Source organism: Lissotriton helveticus, chromosome 7 (genome assembly GCF_964261635.1).
Source record: "Lissotriton helveticus chromosome 7, aLisHel1.1, whole genome shotgun sequence".
Taxonomy (NCBI): domain Eukaryota; kingdom Metazoa; phylum Chordata; class Amphibia; order Caudata; family Salamandridae; genus Lissotriton; species Lissotriton helveticus.
The window spans coordinates 1,862,874,864-1,862,888,924 of NC_136068.1; the positions used below are offsets into that span (position 1 = coordinate 1,862,874,864).

At 44.3% G+C, this 14,061-nt stretch overlaps 1 pseudogene across 4 annotated transcripts in view; it reads left to right on the forward strand.

Annotated features, from left to right (window-relative positions):
- The window catches only part of LOC144770845 (epidermal differentiation-specific protein pseudogene), a 193,633-nt pseudogene that overhangs the window by 37,666 nt on the left and 141,906 nt on the right, over nt 1–14,061 (forward strand). Inside the window, exon 2 of one of the 4 annotated variants that reach the window (XR_013599050.1) lies at nt 77–118. The exons of 2 other annotated variants lie outside the window; for them this stretch is intronic. The product of XR_013599050.1 is annotated as an epidermal differentiation-specific protein pseudogene, transcript variant X2 (transcript). Of the gene's footprint in view, nt 1–76; nt 119–14,061 lie in introns of those variants that run through there. One more of the 4 variants, XR_013599052.1, reaches the window with a different exon arrangement.

Here is a 14,061-nt window from a genome sequence, read left to right on the forward strand (position 1 = left end):
CTGTACTTTTTCTTATTTTTTGGGGTGTTTTTGAAAAACAGAAGGACAAATGGCTTCTTCCAACATTCCACCACAGGTTCATCCAGAGGAAGAAGATGAGGGACCAGAAGCAGTGAAGGTAAGGTATGAAAGTGTTGTCTGGGCTTACTTTTCCATCCCTCAAGGCCAAAAGAAAGTGAATGCACGGAAAGTTACATGCACTCTGTGCCAAAGGGTCCTGTCACTTGGGTCGGAAAATAAGTATTCGTGTGGCACCTCATCCATGCTGAAACATCTGCAGACTATTCATCCGAGGGCACCTGCACGAGAGCAACATCGTTGTGCAATGGCAAAGCAAGCTGCAGGACAAGCCAAATCTGGAGGTGCAAGCACATCATCTTGTTCTCCAACTGCCATTACAACAAGCATCAAGTATACATTTGCGAGACTTAAAAAGAGTTGTGTAAAATGCAACAAAGTTCTCTGCGCTGGAGAACAATCCAGAGATGCAATTCTATTTGCAACATCAAACCACTTTTGTTAATTATTTTTTTTTTTTGCAATGTTACTAATTGCAAAATGTTGTGAACGTTTTCCCAGTTTATTCAGTTTATTTTTGGTTCATTTTTGAGAAAACACCAAAAGAATTTAAAAAAAGTTAAAAAATCACAAAAAAATATAAAATAACAAAAGAAGAAAAAAAAACAGTTCTTGTTAGAACTACCTACTCTGGTTAAAAAGGAGACATTTCTATGTTGTGTATGAACTGTACAGATAATATCTGCATGATTATATGGGTGCATGAATACTGTTTGGGTGAGTAGATACTTGCTTGGTTAATATAAGAGTGATTAGATAAGCGCTTAGGTACTAAGTAGATGGTTGGAAGATTGCATAACTATTGCATGAGTGATTGGATGAGTACATGAGTAGCTCCTGGGTGATTGCATGGGAGCATGGGTAGTGCCTACATAAGTTGGATGTGTACATGGGTTATGTCTAAGTAATTGCATTAGTGAATTGGTAGTGCATACGTTATTGCATCAGTGCATGGGTATTGCCTGAGTTATTGCATGAGTGTAAGGGTAGTGCTTTGTTGATTGGAGAAGTGCGAGGAGAGTGCATGGTGAATTTATAAGTGGTTGAGTATTGGCGGAGTGTTTGGATTAGTACATGGTAGTGGCTGGATGACTGGAGGAGTGCATGGAAAGTGAGAGTGTGATTGCTGGACTGTATTGGTACTACCAGGGGAATTGAAGGAGTGAATGAGAAGTGTGTAAGTGGTTAGAGACTGCATGAGTAGTGCATAGGGGATTGCAGCAGTGAATGTTTGTGTGACTGGGTCATTGCATGACTACATGGTTATCTAGTGGATGAATAGAGTACCCCAAGGAGAGTGCGTGAGGAATTTATAAGTGCTTGGGTATTGGCGGAGTGTTTGGATTCGTACATGGAAGTGGCTGGGTGATTGGAGGAATGCACGGGGAGTGAAGGGTGATTGCTAGACTGCATGGGTACTACCAGGGGAATTGAAGGAGTGAATGAGAAGTGTGTAAGTGGTTAGAGACTGCATGAGTAGTGCAAAGGGGATTGCATCAGTGCATGTGTTTGTGACTGGGTCATTGCATGAGTTCATGGGTACTGAGTGGGTGATTAGAGCACAGCAAGGAGAGTGTGTGATGAATTTATAAGTGCTTGGGTATTGGCGGAGTGTTTGGATTAGTACATGGTAGTGGCTGGGTGACTGGAGGAGTGCACGGGGAGTGACATGGTGATTGTTGGACTGCATTGGTACTACTAGGGATATTGAAGGAGTAAATGTCAAGTGTAAAAGTGGTTAGAGGACTGCATGAGTAGTGCTTAGGGGATTGCAGCAGTGCATGTGTTTGTGACTGGGTTATTGTATGAGTACATGGGTACTGAGTGGATGATTACAGTACTGCAAGGAGAGTGTTTGATTAATTTATAAGTGCTTTGGTATTGGCGGAGTGTTTGGATTAGAACATGGTAGTGGCTGGGTGACTGGAGGAGTTCAGGGGAAGTGAGAGGGTGATTGCTGGACTGTATGGGTACTTCCAGGGGAATTGAAGGAGCAAATGAGAAATGTGTAAGTGGTTAGAGGACTGCACGAGTAGTGCATAGGGGATTGCAGTAGTGCATGTGTTTGTGTCTGGGTATTTGCATGAGTACAGGGGTACTGAGTGGATGATTAGAGTACTGCAAGGAAATTGTGTGGTGAATTTATAAGTGCTTGGGTATTGGTGGAGTGTTTGGATTAATACATGGTAGTGGCTTGGTGACTGGAGGTGTGCACTGGAAGTGAGATGGTGATTGCTGGACTGTATGGACACTACCAGGGGAATTGACGGAGTGAATGAGAAGTGTGTAAGTGGTTAGAGGACTGCATGAGTAGTGCATAAAGGATTGCAGCAGTACATGTGTTGGTGACTGGATCTTTGCATGAGTACATGGGTACTGAGTGGATGATTAGAGGACTGCAAGAAGACTGTGTGGTATATTTATTGGTGCTTGGGTATTGGCGGTGTGTTTGGATTAGTATATGGTAGTGGCTGGGTGACTAGAGGAGTGCATGGGAAGTGAGAGGGTGATTGCAGGACTGTATGGGTACTTCCAGGGGAACTGAAGGCACAAATGAGAAGTGTGTAAGTGGTGAGAGGACTGCGTAGAGGATTGGAGCAGTGCATGTGTTTATGACTGGGTCATTGCATGAGTACATGGGTACTGACTGGATGATTAGAGTACCGCAAGGAGAGTGCATGATGAATTTATAAGTGCTTGAGTATTGGTGGAGTGTTTGGATTAGTACATGGTATTGGCACTACCAAAAGGAGAGTGCATGGTGAATTTGTTAGTTCATTGGATATAGGTGGAGTATTTGGATTAGTACATGGTAGTGACTGTGTGACCGAAGGAGTGCACAGGGAGTGACAGAGTGATTGCTGGACTGCATGGGTACTACCAGGGGAATTGAAGGAGCGGATGACAAATGTAGTGCAGAGGGGATTGCAGCAGCGAATGTGTTTGTGACTGGGTCCTTTCATGGGTACTGAGTGGTGATTAGAGTACTGCAAGGAGAGTGCATGGTAAATGTAATAGTTCCTTTGGTATTGGTGGAGTGTTTGTATTAGTACATGGTAGTGGTTGGGTGATTAGAGGAGTGCACGGGGAGTGACAGGGTGATTGCTGGACTGCACGGGTACTACCAGGGGAATTGAAGGACCAAATAAGAACTGGGTAAGTGGTTAGAGAACGTATTGAGTAGTACAGAGGGGATTGCAGCAGTGCATGATTTTGTGACTGGGTCATTGCATGAGTACATGGGTAGTAACTTGATGATTAAAGTACTGCAAGGAGAGTGTATGGTGAATTTATAAGTGCTTGGGTATTGGCGGAGTGATTGGAATAATACATGGTGCTGCCTGGGTGACTGGAGGACTGTACGGGGAGTAACAGTGTAATACCTGAACTGCATGGGTACTACCTGGGGAATTGAAGGTGTGAATGAGCAGTGTCTAGGCGGTTACAGGATAGTATGGGAAGTACACAGGTGAATGTAGTACTGCATGGGTAGTGCTTGGGTTACTTAAGCTTACCTTTTTTTATAGAAGTCATTGAAACTATTTTTTATAATCTAAATTTATAGAAGTTTCAAACTTCAGAATCTGGGTCTGTAAAAGCGAAGAAAAAATACAGTTATAACATATAATATAATAATTTTAAGAACACAACATATTTTACCATTATATAACATGATATTAATTTTCAGTGTGCCTTTTTTTGCTGATCTCAGAATCTATGGAGTTTCACCTTAGACAATGATTTCCATGTTGCTCATCAAGTAACAGCGGGCAATAAAATACAATCAATAAGATTGTTAAAACAAAAACAAATCTGTGTTCAAAATATTTACAACAAACACAACTATATCTTCACATTTCCTAAAATAAACATCCTCAATTAGATTGCATATAATACAAATATTAAATATATGAAATGCTTCTTTCAAAGATAATTTTCTAACTACAACAGCAAAGAACACAAACGGTTATTGAATCAGCAATCCTTAATATCTTCCCTGTAGTCTAAATGATGTTCTTGAAACCATTTGCAGTGAAAACATCCCAAATGCACTTCTTAATTCATATTGATATCTTCCCACTAGGCCAAATAATATTCCTGAAATCCTTTGTATTAAAATTATCCAAAATAATCTCATTAATTCATATTGACATCTTCCCACGAGGCCGAATGATGTTCTCAGAACTTTGGCATAAAAAATATTAGGTATGAATTTGGTAATTCATTAGGCAATCGATATTTGAAAACCAAATGGGCATCACTACAATGTATCCATCCTTTATTGCACTTTAAATAGACAGTGTAGTGTTCAGATGTTGTAGAAGGTCCGTCGTGGAAAATAATTGCTACTAGTATGAAAGCTCTTCCTGATATTGATAGTTGACCTGCTATGAAAATGTTAATTAAAGTTTCCAATTTTCTTCCATCTGCTCTACAACAGTGTGTCATTAAAATAATATGTTGCCCAAATATATATATAAATAATTTCGCTAGCATTTCTGATTTGTAGAGACTACACTCCATATTTTGATTAGATGATTTACCTAATTTGTTAAAAGACATTGTTTTACAATCTGGTATTGTCAAATATATGAATCTTTCAGTGTGTATGTTAGTGGATGAAGAAAATGTAAAATTTTCACATTCATGTTCCCATCTGTAACAAAGTCCAAACAGATTTTCAATTCGTATTCCTTCATCTTCCAATACTGCAAGCATAAACATAAGAAAATCCGGAGCATCTTGCTGTACATTCTGTGTAAATTGTGAAGAACCAGAACATATATCCAGAAGATTCTGAATGCCAGGAACACTTTGGATTTTAGTTTTAGCAGTTCTCAATTTCTCAAAAATAAAATGCAACAAGGAACAAAACAAAACCTTTCATCATGATTCTCCCTAATTTATTTTTGGAGTTTTCTAGAAAAAATACGACGTTCACAACTACATTAGCATAGCAGTTGATACCTGAACTTTTCTAACTGATATTCAACAATCTCTTAAACAGTGTCCTTTTTCTTTTTCTTTGGACTCTCAACATTCTCTTGATTTTTTTTTCATATTTCCAACCTCAATACAGAGTTTCTCATATGTTTGTTTTCGATATACTACAAGCTTTTCATAAACAGGATATTCACCTAAGTTGGGAGCATACAGTCTTCTTAACTGATTATACTCTCTTACACAATTTGCATCTGCACTAATCTTTCTCTCATCAAAATAAATAAAATACTGTCTACACTTACACCTTGAGATTTATGAATGGTCACTGCATATGCTAAAACAAGAGGAAACTGTTTTCTACAAAGATACAAGTCTTTAACAAGCAAATAACAAACAGAACAACGTCCAATCTGTTTTACCTCTTCAATCTGATCAAATTTAATCTACAAATATTCAATTCCATCTCTATTTTGATAATTAACAAAATCAACAACTTTTCCCATTGCTCTATTTACTAAACCTTTTTCCACATCCAAATTACGCAGCAAAATTACCTGACAGTTTTCACATATGTGAGAAGTTGGCCTTGCATATGATGTCCTCTATTCTAGTGGGCACCTTCATAATGGTAGGTTAAAGACAAGCTATCCTAGTGGTATCTGTGGATAGCAACCTTCAGGCTAAGTCTTAAAGGAATGTAAAGCAGCTTATTTTACCAAACCCCTCTAGTCTATTTATGAGTGGAGTGGTGTGGCTCACTGGTTAGAGGCGGCAGACCCGGAAGCAGAGAACGGCCCGGGACCAGGGTTCAATTCCCGACGCGGCAGGGTTGTGGACCAGGGTCAGCGGACTCGATAATTCTCGCCTCGGTGCCTACTCTAACCAGGGATCACACTCGGCAACTCTGGGCATTAGCTTGCCTCATCTCTACAACGACCCACACATTTGCCGGGGATGCCTGGTTTCACCTTGGAGATACCCAGTAGGGACCATCTCACAGGGATAGCCAGGACCGGTTCCCCAGCGGTCTACAGCGCCACGACACCTCAGGGCAGCAGTGCGCTTTACAAGACACATACATACATATGAGACTAGAGGCAAAAGTACATAAGGAAAACTTAATTGCACACAATAAATTAGCATAATATACGCTGAGCCTTAGGGGGCGTACAGAACCATATATCAATAAAGTGGTATAATAACCACCGCTTGCATAGAGACAAGGCCTAGTGCCTGTAGAAATGCTGGGGCCACCAGGAACCACCCAAGGCAGTGACACAGGGGACCCACGGGGATGCATGCAGTGTCTAAACACAGTTGCGAATAACCATTGAACCTCTATGGGGAGAGTCGTGGTTGGAAATTTAAAGATAAAGGATACTTAGAGGAGGACTTGGAGCAAAACCCTTTAGAACTAGGAGGCTCTAGAGTCAACACCCGCGGGAGCACCGGAATACTCAAGTTAGCTCACCCAGGGAAGACAGCTGCATATGTGTCTTTTAGTGTCGGGTTACGTCGTTGTTTTCAATGGCAATCTGCTGCAAAGTGCTGCTGCCGTCGAAGAAGAAAGTGTCCAGAGAGATCCAAGCCTGGATCAGAGATGTGAAGAACCTAAAAGCAAAGGGGACAGAGTCTGGTTCACTGGTCAGTGACCAGGAGCACGATTGGCGGATGCCCACCGATGTCGGGTGATTTCAGTTGAAGAAGGTGCAGCTTGACTCTTCAGCCACGAGGTCCCGGAGATGTATGTCGACGACAACCAGGAGCTGGATTCGAGCTGTCCCACAAAGGATGTCGAGAGCTGGGGTGTCGACACCCGGTTTGGACCCAACAAGTCTTGGAAACAGCAACCCACGCAGAAAGCAGAGACAAATCTATGTATAGTAGTAGGCAAACCGCTGATGAGGAAGACATAGCACAAAACTTACAGATATAGCTTCGGTTTGGTTATCAAAAGGGCAGCAGGATTTCCTGATGCATCCACTAATGGCTGATGAAATCAGAGATGCTATTGCTACTCTGCCAAATGGTAAGGCTACAGGAACAGATGGACTCCCAGCAGAGTACCATAAAGAATACATAGATATCTCAGTGCCACATTTTCAGGCTATGTATGGCAAAGCCTATGAACAGCAGCGGCTGCCTGACCCGCTTTGTGAGGCCTTAATTATAACACTATTGAAGCCAGGAAAAGCCCCGGATAACTGAAACACCTACAGGCCTTTGTCGCTAATGAACGCTGATGTTAAGATATTGGCAAAGGTACTGGCAACTCGATTGCGATTAATTATACCCGTTATGGTGTTACAGGATCAATCAGGGTTTATTCCAGCCCGTTCCACAGCACATAATTTGAGGACATTGATCGCTGCGATGCACTTCTTTGACCCTAAATTGCTAGCAGCTGCATTCCTGTTAGATGCCGCAAAGGCATTTGATTCCATTGCCTGGCGATATATGTTTGCGGTCCTGCTTCGTACGGGAGTGCCGATTTGCTACACTAATTAGATTAAATTAATATATACAGATCCAGTGGCCCGTGTGCGGGTCAATGGGCAGACATCAAACACTTTTCCAATTAGGTGCGGCACAAGGCAGGGATGCCCACTCTCACCCTTGCTCTTCGCAGTAGTATTAGAACCACTGGCATGTGTGATGAGACAGCGGCACATGAAGGCGGCATTGCGTTTTTTCCAACGTCCACCAGCGTTGTCCATGTACGCAGACGATATGGTCTTGTATGTACGGGAGCCTGCGGTATACCTGGAACCACTTATCAGAGAATATATTCGGTTTGATTGGTACTCAGGCACCGCAGTCAATTCGAACAAATCAGTCGTGCTATCTCTGACAGAGAGTACCCTCTGACAGAGAGTACCGTGCAGATTGAATTTCTATATTTGTTTGTACCTGTTCCTATCCATCTCACCCAGCATTTTTCAGTACATTGCAGTCCTTACTGATGACACTAGCTTGGGGCGGGAGGGCTAAAAGCTGAGGGTTGTGTGGGAGACTTTACCACAACTGTATGAGATGGGAGGCTTCACAGTACCCGCTATGCAATTGTATCACTTGTGTACACAAGAATAATATGCCTTCTATTGGCAAAATGCACCACTATTTACGCCGTATGTTGCGGTTGAGGCGGGGGCAGTACACCCAATCCCACTAAAGGCGATGATTGTCAACAAAACTACTGTCTTTGAGCGTGACGAAATTGACATGGTGCAATGTACATCTCAAGCCTAGCAAGACTTGGGAAGGCGTGCTCAGCGACTTCCGCTATATGCACCGGTGATGCCACTAATACATCATATGGCTATATCTGTAACAGGTGAGAGGGGCTCCCTTAAGGCATTGCATAGTGTTGCGGCCCAGACTATGGGTGACATATATCCCAAGAGGAAGTTCATAAGTCTGCAAGACTTTGTACGAGACGGGGACACTACTGCTATGTAACCATTCATATATAGGAGGCTGAGAGCAGCGGTGCCGACCTTATACTCCTATTTCCCAGATAAGCTGCAAACCCTAGTGGCTTTACAACTTATTTACAACACACATCCTAGAAACAAATTAGTTTCACGCTTATACGCCGCCTCGCAGCTGGACGAAGTGAATAGTGAAACGGGCCCTATGGACAAATGGAATGCTATATTGCCTCAGCCACTAACGGAGGAGGAGTGGGAGGCGTGTTGTAAGTTAAGGGGTCAATTTCCTGCCAACAGCAATCAATTCAATTCAATTCAATTCAATTCAAAAAGTCTTTATTGCGATTTTCATCTTAAAAGACATACATAAAATAAGGGTACATATTTCATAGAATACACCTTGAACTTTATGTAAAACCATCTCATAATAAAAATATAAATAACAAGAAAGACATATTAAGATATTCCATAAGACAGAATTAAATTTATCGCATCATAGACTTTCCCATTTAGATATTTATAATAAAAAGCATCAACAGTTCATACGATTCGTACAATTCATACAATCCCGTTAATGAAAGTAATTCTACCCTGCTGTGAGACTCCCTCTATTTTTCTCCCGTACAGCCCAGGACCAACTCAGGTATTTAGCAACCCCTACAATTAAAATGTCATTAGGACCACTTTTCAGCAACCTTTTTGCAAGCAAGGCTGAACTGGTTTCCAGTGACCTACAAAGGGGTTTAAGCCATTTTTTACGTGGTTCCTGGTAGGCAGGACATGCATATAGGAAGTGCCCAATATTATACAGTTTATGATCCCTCGGTTTTGTTATAACGTCCCAGTAGCTTTCCGTGCTAGGTTCATCTTTAAATTCACAGAATTCACTAGTCAATGAGTAGCTAGCCAGGGCGGAGTATCTCCTGGTTTTGATAAGGTTCCAGTAAGCTGCTCTATATGTTTCTTTAGTTGGAAATTTAACAATCTCTGGGCAGTCCCACAGGTCCCTCATACCCATATCTGTAAGGAGGGTTTTTATACTAATGAACCAAGCCATCTTGTTTGAGCCACCCAGTCCCCTAACTTCAATCAAACCCTTTGCAAATAAAGATAATTCCGGGGTTGTCCAGTGCCTTCTCCAAAAGGACAGCATCCTATATCGTGCAATCTCCTCTATAGCATGACATCCCAGGTCTAACAAAAGTGGAATTCGTGGGGTAGATTTTGGAAGGCCCACAAGTGATCTTAAAAATTTACTCTGGGCTAGAGCTAAAGGGGACAGATTACTTGCTCCCCAAATTTGTGCCCCATAAAGGGTTGCTGGGAGTATTTTTGCGGAGTATACTTTAACACCCGGGGATATGGGCTTGGTAAGTGACTGCCTGTGTTCCTTGGTAAACGCGCCTGCTAATTGTGAGTGTTTAAGCGCCATGAGCTTCAGTTGTGGCGACCAGCTTAATCTGTCGCCGAAAGTAACGCCCAGATCCGTAAAGACATTTGTCTGCTCCAAGAGCCTCCCGCTCATGAAGACTCTTGAGGTTATAGGCCTAGTCCTGTGCAGAACCATAAATTTCGTCTTCTCTACGTATACCACCAACTCATGGTCGCAGCAAAATTCCTCAAAGCGGGACAGGGCCAATTGAAGCCCCTGCCTCGTCTTAGCTAAAATCAGCGTATCATCTGCAAACATTAGGAGGGGTACCCTGTGGCCAGCTAGGATGGGCGCGTCCGTAGGGTATTTTTCAAAGTAGCGCACGACCCCATTAATAAAAAGCGAAAACAATGTAGGGGCCAGCACACACCCTTGACGGACTCCCTTCCCTACTGCAAATTTTTCCGGGACCTCCCCAGGTTTACTCCAGCGGACCTGAGCAAAATTTAAGGTGTGAAGCCTTATGAACAAGGAAACCAATTCCTTAGACATCCCCAGCCCTATCAATACATTCCACAGCTTAGATCTAGGGACGAGATCAAACGCGGATTTTAAATCCGCGAAAGCGGCGAAGGTCAGGCCTTTTCCCAACAAGACCTCTTCCAATAAATCATAACAAATCTAAAGGCTTGGTCTAAGGTCCCCATATGGGCCCGAAACCCAGCCTGCAGCGGGGTAAGGATGTTCTCATCAGACATCCAGGTTTGAATCCTGCCCAGTATGACCCTTGATATCATTTTCTGAACCGCATCAATAAGGCTTATTGGCCTATAGTTTGCCGGCGCGGAGCGATCTCCTTTCTTGTAAATGGGGATTATTTCTGCACCACTTCATGACGCTGGAATTGGTGCTCCTCCTGCAATCGCGTTGATTCAATTTGTAATATACGGGATCCAGAGATCAGGATCCTGCTTAAAAAAATTGGCTGGAATGCCATCCGGCCCCGGAGCCTTACCATTTGGGAGGGCCTTTAATACTGACCCAACCTCTTTGGTGTTGAATTGCAGGGCTATATCTTGGGGTATGGGTTGGAGTGGGATCTCGCTACTTGTCCCCTTCTTAAATTGAAATTCAAAATGAGCAACCCACTGCTGCGGCTCCACATTATTAGTGGGTATTTTAGCCCTTTGCCCATTCCCCCACTTTATCAATTCCCAGAACTGGGTCATATTCCTGCATTTACAAGCTACCAGCAGTTCCTGCCAACGCTCCTCGTCCCATAGTTTCTTTGCCGTATGGAGAGTAGATTTATAGTCAATCCTGGCCTGTTTTACGGTGCTATAATCCTTCTTTTTAATCGCTTCCACTAGGGCTTTATGTGTGGCCCTACAGTCAGCATTATACTAAATAATGGGTTTATGGGTAGAATTCTTCTTGACAGGCTTACTATTAGTGAAAAACGTATTTAATTCAATAAATAAATGATTATGAATCTTTAATAGGTTAGCGTTGAGGGCCCCTTGGTTGCTACATGCGTTTAGCTCCACTAATTACCCTGAGATTAGAGCCCTAATCTCTTGGACTTTGCTTTCATCAAGGGCTACCTTCGCCCACCGAACCCTTCGAAAGTCATTGGCCACAATTACTTGGCGAGGGCTTATATTGTCTACCATGGGGGGATTACTAGCAAAGCTTTTGTCGTTCCATGTAAGAACCAGTGGATTGTGGTCACTTTCGGGCCGACTTCGAACTGCCATATCTACAACTAGTGACCACCACTCAACACTTACTAGTATATAATCAATGCAACTTTTGAAACGCCCATTATCAAAAGTCGGCGCCCCCTGTGCATCGAGGTAGTCCTTCCATTAACTGCCCTGAAACCCCATTCTAGGCACAACCCTTTGAGTTGTAAAGCTGCCTCAGACCATTTCTTAACCGCATGCGTGCGGTCGATATTCTGCTCCTGCGCTGGGCTTTACAAAAACCCATTATTCATGACGAGCTGGGCTCGTCATGAGCGTGCGAGGAGGCTACCTCATGACGAGCCCAGCTCGTCATGAGCGTCGAAGGGGTTAATAGAAGGAATTTCCAGTTGGGGGACACCCCAGTGCTCGTCCACCTCATTGCTTAAACTGTCGTCTACTATTCCAAGGGACTCAAAACAGGTATTGAAATCTCCTGCTATCATAATGTTAGAATCATGTAAGCCCTCTGCTAGGAGAGCCTCCAAGGCAGCAATTACCGGTGAGTTCCTCCCACCTGGTTGCCCTCTAGTATAAACGTTGAGTAACAGTAAGTCGAGACCTTTATGTGATTAGGCATACTTACAGCCTCAGCTTTCACCGTGGCCGGGCTTTGCTCCGCCAAACAGCGCCGCAGCCAGCATCTAAGGGCCGGGCCTTGCTCCGCCTACTCCACGGCCGGGCTTGGCTCCGCCGGGGCCCACCCACCACCAGTGACACCCGCAGCTGCGCCAGGAGGCGCATAAAGACAGCGCCAGTGCAGAGTCTCGTGGGGGAGGCATACTTACAGCCTCAGCTTTCACCGTGGCCGGGCTTTGCTCCGCCAAACAGCGCCGCAGCTCCAGCATCTAAGGGCCGGGCCTTGCTCCGCCTACTCCCCGGCCGGGCTTGGCTCCGCCGGGGCCCACCCACCACCAGTGACACCCGCAGCTGCGCCAGGAGGCGCATAAAGACAGCGCCAGTGCAGAGTCTCGTGGGGGAGGCATAATTACAGCCTCAGCTTTCACCGTGGCCGGGCTTTGCTCCGCCAAACAGCGCCGCAGCTCCAGCATCTAAGGGCCGGGCCTTGCTCCGCCTACTCCCCGGCCGGGCTTGGCTCCGCCGGGGCCCACCCACCACCAGTGACGCCCGCAGCTGCGCCAGGAGGCGCATAAAGACAGCGCCAGTCCCTCGTCCCGCGGGACGCGCGCGGGCACCCGCCGGGAGAAGCCCGGGACAAGGGCGGGACAGTCTGCGACTGGACGAGGCTGGGCTGGGCCGCGGACTTAGATATTACGGTTACATCTAACCCTTCGAACTGTGAGTGACTATTTTTTAGCATAACAATGTCTAGATTACGCTCCTCTAAAACGTCTACATCCGCTGGATCTATTCAGAATTATATGGTTACGGTCGTTGAAAAAATGAATTCTGAACGGCGTAAGTCCATAGGCCAAGTCAGCTCACTTCCTTTACATACAGGCAATTCCACTTTACCCGAGATAACTGATGTAGTGCCAGGGAATGCCCAACCTGATCTATTGGGTGGTGATATCGATAGTATTGCACAACCCACACAACCCACACAGGAGGTGCCGGATAATCCTATCCTCTCTTTATCGCAGGAACCATCACAAATAATATCTTCAGTTCCCTTAGTATCCCCACAAACGTCCTCGCCTCTGCGTAGAACTGTGAGGGCCTGTAAAAGGACACAGAATAAGCGGGTAGTATACCATAGAGTTAAGAAGTTGGGTGGGACTGCTGATAAATTAAGGTCTGTACCTGTTACTCAAATGGAAGATGACTCGATTACCCTGAAGTCCAACCAACTCGATACCCTGGTAAACATGTTCACCCTTAAACTTGAGGACATGATTAGACCACTGGCTGAGAAAGTCGAACTGATCAGCAAAGAGGTATCCAGATTGGGCACACTATTGACATCCCATAAGGCTGTAGCTCAAAACCCCAGTGTGCTTAGCAAGGGTCCTGGTGCTGTAAGTAAAAGGGAGACTGCTAAACTTGACCAGGTTGCCAAGGAGGTGTCTAAACTGGGGGTCCTTTTATCTACTCATTTGAGTTCAGTAAAACCAGTTAGGCACATTAGTACAGGGGATGTGGTTAACGAGGTGTCAGCAAGCACAAGTGTAAGTAGTGGGGGGGCATTATTCAAGTACCAGCCGCTCAGCTGCCCACTCAGCCATGCCCTCCGCCATCTACACTGCAGGTCAATACTCTACCTAATATGGCAGGAGCCCCCTTTGAGCAAAGGTTAGGAAAGCGTAAACCTATTGTTCACCTACCCCCAGATTGTGCTCCATATACTGTAGTGTTGACTAATGTCCCTGGCATAGACTCAGGTTTTAAATACCTCATGGACTTTCTTGAACTGTTTGGAACATTTTTGTGAAACGTCATATACGTTCATGCAATAGTTGAACTGAGATCTGGCATGATGAACTTTATTAACGTTGTATAAGTGCATTAGTTAACTTCATTAGGGAGGGCG